We start from the raw sequence: 9129 nt of genomic DNA on the forward strand, positions 1-9129 counted from the left end.
ATAACAATAAGATATTATACCCTGGTTACATGCTAATTGCCACATTCTATATGATGTGAATGTGCTCATGTATTCAAAGATATTACAAATAATAGATTTGCAATTTTAAAATCCCAAATCATTAAGAATGTTATAAGTTCATAATTGTTGCAATAAATATTTAGAAATAAGTATCTTTTAAAAATTGAAGTCTTTGATAGTGTTTATAGATCAACTCAAATGTTAATACAAACAGTTCTGCAAAAAAATTGACATTACTGCTAGTTTCCACTTAATTTCTTCATAATATAACTTTCTGGTGTTGCATTAATGAAGATACTTCCTACGAATACATGGGTACCCCAAACACTATGATGAATCATTATATAGCATCCAAGATCATCAACAGAGAATCCTAGATGTTGGTAGCATTCATCTGTTTCAAAAAGAGTATTGTTTGTATATGGTCCAAAAAATGTTAAACCTCATGGTGGGTCAATAAAGTCAGCCCAGTATCCTTCAGCTCCAAGAGCATAGCAAATTTCCTTAGCACCACTGACGAACTTTTCTAAGAGCATTTCTCTTCAAGTTTCTACTTCTTCACTCCAAACGGTCATGTCATTCTTAGTCTTCTTTGTTACAGTCAGAATCATTAGTTTGTTATTAATTACTTCTGGAATTAGTGATTCAAAATCTCTTCGCAGCAATTCTGGACATGTTTGGATTGTACACTCTACTCTGGCATTTTCAAAGTAAGTTTCTGCACTGTTAATTTCTTGTTCGACAGGTGCATCATTACCCTGAAATTCATTTACAATTTATGCCATCACAAACTCATGTCTTGCACTTGATAAAGGTTCTGCTAGAACATCAGGCAAAGTTTTATGAACCAGACTTTTCTTCTGTGAAGTGGTCCCATTGAGGTGACAATCAAAACCTATATTCCCAGGAAGCTGGAATCTCTGATCCTGAGGTCCAAATGATCCCATAGTTTCATCAGGCCAAACTGTTCAAGAGCCTATATCTGTAGGTGCAATGGCCACATGAGACTCATCAGAATCTGATGACCCCACAGTTGAAACTGCTTTGGGATTGACAACTCTTTTCATTAAAGAGCAAAACCCTGGGAGATAGGAAACCAGTCTGGCTCTGAAACAAAGCACATTGGACATTTCTAGTGGAGAGGACTTGCAGAAAATAGCTTTTCTTTTGTAAAGTTAATCCGAGGGACGTGGCCCCAAGATGGGCGAATTTGGAAGGGATAACTCAGGTGGAGACCATCCGTACCAGTCACCACCAAAGGTGTCAGTGTCCAGAACCTGACTGTTCCTGCTGTCCAGCAAAAGTTAATTTTGACAAACTCAAATTTATCCAATTTTTTTTCTTTAGTGCTTTTGGTGGCATATCTAAGAGTACTTAATACCAGACTATGAAGAGTCTCTCTTTTGTTTTCTCCTAAAAGTTTCATAATTTTAAATTTTACGTTAGATATTATTTAGTTTGCTTTCAAGTTTAGTATAAGTCATTTTTTTTCCTATAGATGTCCAATTGTTCTTGTTAATGAACAGTTTATTTTGTCTCCATGGAATTGCATTTTATTTATAAAAATAATCAACGGTGCATATTTCTGAACTCTCTAGTCTGCTGTATTTATCTCATACCCTTTATTACTATTAACTTTATAATAATTGTCAAAAATCTGGTAGTCCTCCAAGTTTATTCTTCTCTTTTAAAATTGTTTTGGCTATTCTAGTTAATTTAGCATTGCATCTAACTTTATAATCAGCTAGTATGTATGTCCAAAAACATCCTTCTGGAATTTGTACTTGAATTACATTAAATGTAGTGTTTAATTTAGGGAAAATAAGTACGTTTATTCAATTAAATCTATCAATCCATAAACATTCTACACTCTCCAGTTATTTTCTGTCTTCTTTGATTTCCTTCATCATTATTTTATAGATTTCAATATACACATCCTACCCATGTTCCTTCAATTTATTCTGGAATACTGATAGGTTTTTGAAATATTTTAAATAGTATTTAAAAATGTTTTGACTTCCTGTATTTATTGTCAGCACATGTAAATATAATTGATTTTTGTATGTTGACTTTTGCTATAAATTTACTGTTTGTGTCCCCTCACCAAAATTTATACATTGAAGCCCTAATCCCCAATGTGATGGTATTTGGAATTAGAGCCTATAGGAGGGAATTTGGTCATGAGGGTGGAGCCCTTGTGAATGGGATTAGGGCCTCTATGAGAAGACACACGAAAAGGGTGATCTCTCTTTCTGCCATGTAAGGAAATAGCAAGGAAATGACCCTCTGAAAACCAGGAAGAGGGCCCTCACCAGGAACCCAATCATATGGTACCTTGATCTTGAACCACCTAGCTTTCAGAACTGTGGAGAATGAATTTCTGCTCTTTAAACCATGGTATTTGTGTTGTAGCAGTCCAAAGTAACTAAGACAATTTTCCATTCTGCAACGCTGCTAAACTCCATCATTATAATTATGATTATTATTAGGAGCTTTTTTGTACATTCTGTGGGGGTTTCTAGGTAAACATGTTGTCTGAAAATTGGAAAAACTTACTTTTTAACTTTTTTTGCCAAGTCATTTCTCACCTGAGAAAAAATTTATTTTTAAATAAAGAATCCATAGAACTTTTATATCTTTTTCTTGCCTTACTGCACTGGCTTTGACTGCCAATACAATGTTGAATAGGAGTGAAGAGAGTGGACTTTCTTTCTTTGTTCTCAATCTTAGGGGGAAAAGTACTATTCAGTCTTTTATAAATAACTATGATACTAACTTTAGGATTTTAGTAGATGTCCTTTACCAGTTTGAAGAAGTTTCCTTCTATTCTTATCATAAATGGATGTTTAATTTTTGTCAACTATCTTTCCTGCATTGATCAATATGATCATATGATCTTCCCTCTTGACACTATTAATATGGTAGATTACCTTGATTGATTTTTTTTTTTTTGAGACAGAGTCTCACTTTGTCACCCTTGGTAGAGTACCATGGTGTCATAGCTCACAGCAACCTCCAACTCTTGGGCTCAAGTGATTCTCTTGCCTGAGCCAACTGAGTAACTGGGACTACAGGTGCCTGCCACAATGCCCGGCTATTTTTTTAGAGATAGGGGTCTTGCTCTTGCTCAGGCTAGTTTCGAACCTGTGAGCTCAGGCCACCCACCTCAGCATCACCTTGATAGATTTTTGAATACTGAGTCAACCTTATAGTTCTGGGATAAACCCCATGTGATTCAGAGGTTTTTTTTTTTTTTTTTTTTGTATTTTTTTTTTTTTTGGCTGGGGCTGGGTTTGAACCCGCCACCTCCAGCATATGGGACCGACGCCCTACCCGCTGAGCCACAGGCACCGCCCGATTCAGAGGTTTTATTCTTTTTATACCTTGCTAGATTACATTTGCTAATATTTTCTTGAGAATTTTTGTGCCTGTGTTTGTGAAGGATATTATAACCCTTCCTCCTTCCTTCCTTTCTTCCCTCCCTCACTTCTTTCCACAGGGTCTCCTCTGTTGCCTGGGTAGAGTGCAGTGATGTCATCATAGCCCACTGCAACCTCAAACTCCTGGGTTCAAGTGGTCCTCCTGCCTCAACCTCCTGAGTAGCTGGGACAACAAGTGCCCACTACAACACCCCGCTAATTTTTCTATTTTTTGTAAAGATGGGATGTCACTCTTGCTTGGACTGGTCTCAAACCTCAAATACCTGGCCTTGAGCAATCCTTCCACCTTGGCCTCCCAAAGGACTAGGATTATAGGTGTCTGCCACCATGCTTAGCCTTAGATTGCAATTTTCTTTTCTTGTCTGTTCTTTTTGCTTTTAAATCCTTTATTCTCTGTATTGTTTAGATTGGATGATTGCCAGTGATCTATTACTTTCTATTTCCTCTGTCACCTTCTTTCTTCCATTGAGCCCATCCAATGAATATTTCATATCAATGGCTGTATTTTTCAGTTCAAAAATTCCCATTTGAGGCTAGGCATGGTGGCTTATGCCTGTAATCTTAGCACTCTGGGAGGCTGAGGTGGGAGGACTGCTTGAGCTCAGGAGTTTGTGACCAGCCTGAGCAAAAGTGAGACTATGTCTTTACTAAAAATAGAAAAATTAGCCAGGCATTGTGGCAGGTGCCTGTAGTCCCAGCATGGAAGGCTGAAGCAAGAGAATTGCTTGAACCCAGGAGTTAGAGGTTGTTGTGGGCTAGGCTGATGCCATGCCCTCTAGCTTGGATAACAGAGTAAGACTCTGTCTTGGAAAAAAAAAATTCCTGGGTAGTAACTGTGCCTTAGTGAGTAGGGCCCTGGCCCCATATAACGAGGGTGGCAGGTTGGAATCTGGCCTCGGCCAAACTGCAATAAAAAAAAAATTACCAGGCGTTGTGGCAGGCACCTGTAAGTCCCAGCTACTTAGGAGGCAGAGGCAAGAGAATCACCTAAGCCCAAGAGCTGGAGGTTGCTGTGAGCTGTGACAATCACAGCACTCTACCGAGGGCTATAAAGTGAGACTCTGTCTCTAAAACAAACAAACAAACAAACAAACAACAACAAAAATTCCCATTTATTTCTTCTCATATCTTTGATTTCTTTCCTGATATCTGTCTTTCCATTCATTCACCCTTACTTCCTAAACATGGTTATAAAACCTGCTTTAAAGTCTTCTGTTAATTTTAATATCTGTGAGCTCCATGAATTGGCATCATTTGGTTTTCTTTTTTCTTGTAAATTAAAATATCCCTTGTTTGTCCTATGCCTAGTAATTTTGCATTGTGTTCTGCACATTCTCTATATTACGTTATCAGATTCTGGGAATTATTTAAACCCTAAGGAGAATGTTGATGGTTTTGTTTTAACAAGCAACTGCCCTAGTTAGAGTTAGACCACAAGTTCTGATCTGATTGTGTGGGCGGTAGTTCAGGGTCAGTTGATTTTCAAACATTTCCAGTGCAATTTGGGTCTGTCCTTTGTGTGCGCCACCCAGTGGCCAGTGTGGGGCCTAGCTGGTAGTCTGCCCTGTAGCTCAGTTCTCAACGCCTGTGATCCACTGTATAGGGTCAGATCCATGCATGCGCAGTGTAAAGGCCAGTGGAGGAGTTCACACACAATGCCAATACCCAAATGACGAATTTAGGGGATCACTTGATCTTCATCCTCTTTCTGGCCCCAGGGGTCTTCCTTACCAGTTGTTCATCCAGAAAGCTGGAGTTTAAGTTTCCTGACCTTGCTATTTACTTCTCACACCTGCATTCTGCCCCCTGGTGCAAGTAATGAAAGGACCCAGAGATAAGACAAACAATGGCAATTTGCAACATGCTATGTTTAGAGCAAAGTGCTCCTCTGCTACTACAGTTGCTGCCACTGCCACTGACAGAGTATTGCCTTGAGACTGGGTTTGAATGGCAATGAAGGGGAAAATACTGTATATGGGATTTTCCCCCATTCTCTCCGATTCTTGGAAGTCCCTTTTCCCACTCCTTAGGCCAGAAACAGAACACTTGTCTTGTTTATTTACTTTCCACATGTACTTCTGGGTTTTAAGCCTGCCTGCAAGGTTAGATAAGAAGAGTAAAAGGAGACAAGTAGATTAAAGAGTAAATTCAATGATAGTTTAGTAGAACTTCAGATTTTGTGCTCTTTTCCCAATCTGCTTCTTGTCATTTACTTGGAAGTAAATGATGTTGCTCCATGCATTTTGTCCGCTTTAAACACTTATAACTACGATTCTACTTTATGTCTCTATAAACATGCCAGTTCTGGGCACCTCAGATAAGTAGAATCATATAATAGCTATCCTTTTTTTGTCCTTTTTTCCGGCTTATTTCACTTAGTATAACATTTTCAAGGTTCATCCTCATTGTTTATGCATCAGAATTTCATTCCTTTTTATGCTGAATAATATTCCATTGTATGTGTACAATACATGTCTATCCATTCATTTGTAGAATGATTTAGGTTGTTTCTACCTTTTGGCTATTGCAAATGCTGCTGCTGCAAGCATTGGTACACAGATAGCTCTTTGAGTCTCTGCTTTCTTTGGGGGTATGTACTTCATAGTGGAATTGCTGGATCCTATGATAATTTTAAGGTTAACATTTTGAAGAATCACCAAACCGTTTTCCATACAAGCTATGCCATTTTATATTCTCATCAACAAAGAACAAGGCTTCTAATTTCTCTGCATCCTTTCCAGCACCTGTTATTTTGTTTCTTTTTTATTTTAAATAGCCATCTTAATGGGTATAAAGTGATATCTCATTGTTGTTTTGATTTGCATTTCTCCAATGATTAGCAATATTGAACAACTTTTCATACACTTATTAGTCATTTGCATAAACTGAATAAATGTCTACTCCTTTACCTTTTTTTTTTCTTTTTTGAGAGACACAGTCTCACTTTGTCACCCTAGGTAAAGTGCTATGGCATCATAGCTCACAAGCTCCAGCTCTTGGGCTTAGGCGATTCTCTTGCCTCGCCTCCTGAGTAGCTGGGACTACAGGCACCCACCACAACACCTGGCTATTTTTTGCTGCAATTTGGCCGGGGCTGGGTTCAAACCTGCCACCCTCAGTATATGGGGCCAGTGCCCTACTCACTGAGCCACAGGCACTGCCCTTTTTGTTTGAGACAGAGTTTCACTCTATTGCCCTGGCTAGTGTACGGTGGCATCATCATAGCTCACTGCAACCTCCAACTCCTGGGCTCAAGCAATCCTCCTGCCTCAGCCTCCCAAGTACCTTAGGACAACAGGCATGTGCCACCAGGCCCAGCTATTATTTTCTGTTTGTTGTAGAGATGGAGTCTTGCTCTTGCTCAGGTTGATCTTGAACTCCTGACCTGAGACAGCCCTCCTGTCTCAGCCTTCCGGAGTTCTTTGATTACAAGTATGAGCTACCATGCTTGCCCTCTGCCCATTTTTAAAAGATTGTGCTTTTGTTGATGAATTATAGGAGTTCTTTACATATTATGGATATTAACCCTTTATCTGATATATTATTTTCAAATATTGTTGTTCTACAAGCATTCAAGTGACTATCATAGGCCATGTACTCTGCCAGATGCTTGAGAAAAAGTGGAGAATGAGGCAGCTCATACTCCCAGGAAGTATTAGTGGAACCAATACAGAAACAAATATAGTGTCCATCCAGATGTAGTGGTGTAAAAAACTATCATGTTCTTAAATATGCAAAGGAAAATGTAGCTTCTTTATTTTTATAATCGATATGTTTTTGCTTCTTGAATTTCTACCCCATTGGGTGAGTGGGTGATGCAAGAGTTGAATTAAGTTATTAATTATTAAATTGAATTATTCAGTCCATTTTAAATTCAGCTCCCTAGCATAGCTAGTTCTCTCTCTGTCCTTTTCTGCCAGCAGGGTGTTTGGGCAAGGGCGCTGACATGCCCTGTGGTGAGGCAGTGCTGCGGATTGGGCTGTAGACGGGCTTGCTGTATGGTCTCTGGAGATTTGCCTCTACTTTGCTTCTAGAAAGAGCTGTGGGTCCCCTGTAGGACCTGGCTGAGACTTACAGTTGACGCTGGCCTGCTGGATCCCGCAGCCCTTAGCTGTAGGATCCACACGGTTACTTTGCACAGTTCTCCATGTCTCCAGCCTGATAGATAGCTATTTTCCAAGGTCCCTATCAAACATGGACAACTGCCATGAATTTGTGAAGCCACCTGCTAGCTGATAGAAGCTCTTTGCCTGACACTGCATTGCCATTTTTTACAGGAGTCCAGTTTGGAGCACCACAGCCTATTCAACAGTTTTCCTCCCGATGCACTCAGTGGCAGTGGGCACAGCCCTCCCCCCTTTCAAGTTCTTCTCCAACCCCTTTCACAACTTCCGCAGCATGTGGCGTACAGACGTGAAAGGTCACCCTGACCCTCTCATTGTCTCCCCATTGCCAGGACTAGATGGGCCGTTAAAATGTTCCCTTTTGCTGCCTCGTGACTTCTTCCTTCCCAGGTTATCACTTATTCTCCTCCTCTTCCTTGAGGCCATATTTGCAGTTGATTATTACTTTAAAAATATGCTATTCCATGTGATAAATGTCCCGCCAGGGTTAAAAACAAACTGCTATGGAATCAAGAGAAGAGTGCTGGGCGTCCTCAACCTACTCTTGGGGTGTTAGGGAAGGGACACCCACCCGAAGAATACACAGGAGTTAGATAATATGTGGGAGGTGCAAGAGCTCAAAAGGAACACACACAAAAGCCCAGAGAGAGGCAAGAGGACTTCTGACAATGTAACCAGGCTGCAGCACAGGGTATAAAGGAGGTGGTGGCAAGAGATGAACCAGAAGTGGTCAGCAGTGGTCAGAACATGAAGAGCCTCGAAATTCTTGTTTAAGAGCTCTGACTTTATCCTAAAAGAAACGGGAAGCCTATGTGTTAGGCAGGAAGGGAGCACAACAAAGTTTATGCTTTAGAAAATTACTCTGGTTGGAAGAGATGAATGCAAATGAAGAGGACAAAGTGAAGGGCCATATGCTTCCTTCCACTCAGGCATTAGCCCATATCTTGAATTTTGCTCATAAATGCCGCAAAAATAGGATTGGAGGATGGGCCACAGGAGCACACTGATGTGTTGAAGGGGTAAAGACAGATGGTGAACAATCAGAAGACAAGAGAATGACGCTGCAGCCAAGGCACTTCGCAGGTAGGAAGGAATGGTGAGGGTCAAAGAGGGAGAGGAAATGATAGGTAAAGTATGGGTAAGCTCGCAGACTTAGGCAGGAAGTTGTGAGAGTTTTCATCTTTTAAAATATAACACAGGAAGAAAAAACATAGTTGCCCACAAAGAAGAAAGTAGCAAAGGAGTAATATGGCAAACACTGTTAACTGACCCTCTGTTGTCCCCAAGCCCCATAGTCCCTACTACTTTCTCTCTAGAGGTTGAAAGCACTTGCTTTTCCAGACACATGTGCAACAAAGAAACACAAGCTTTTGCTTTTCCTAGTAAAGGGGACAGGCATAACTAGTCCCCCTTTTTTTCTCTTTATTGCTAACTTAAACCTAGATGTAGTTCCTGGAGCTGGGACACCTCTTGAAAATCTGAGAAAATTAGCCTGAATGAGAGGCTAGAACAGAGATGCAAGCCAGACCAGACATCGTCCAGAT

The 9129-nt window shown here is 40.2% G+C and overlaps 1 pseudogene; it reads right to left on the minus strand.

Annotated features, from left to right (window-relative positions):
- Nucleotides 1–260: 260 nt before the first annotated feature.
- Nucleotides 261–1214, minus strand: LOC128571869 (cobalamin trafficking protein CblD-like; annotated as a pseudogene).
- Between the last annotated feature and the right edge of the window lie 7915 nt (nt 1215–9129).

This window comes from Nycticebus coucang, chromosome 19, assembly GCF_027406575.1.
Source record: "Nycticebus coucang isolate mNycCou1 chromosome 19, mNycCou1.pri, whole genome shotgun sequence".
NCBI classification, from domain to species: Eukaryota; Metazoa; Chordata; class Mammalia; order Primates; family Lorisidae; genus Nycticebus; species Nycticebus coucang.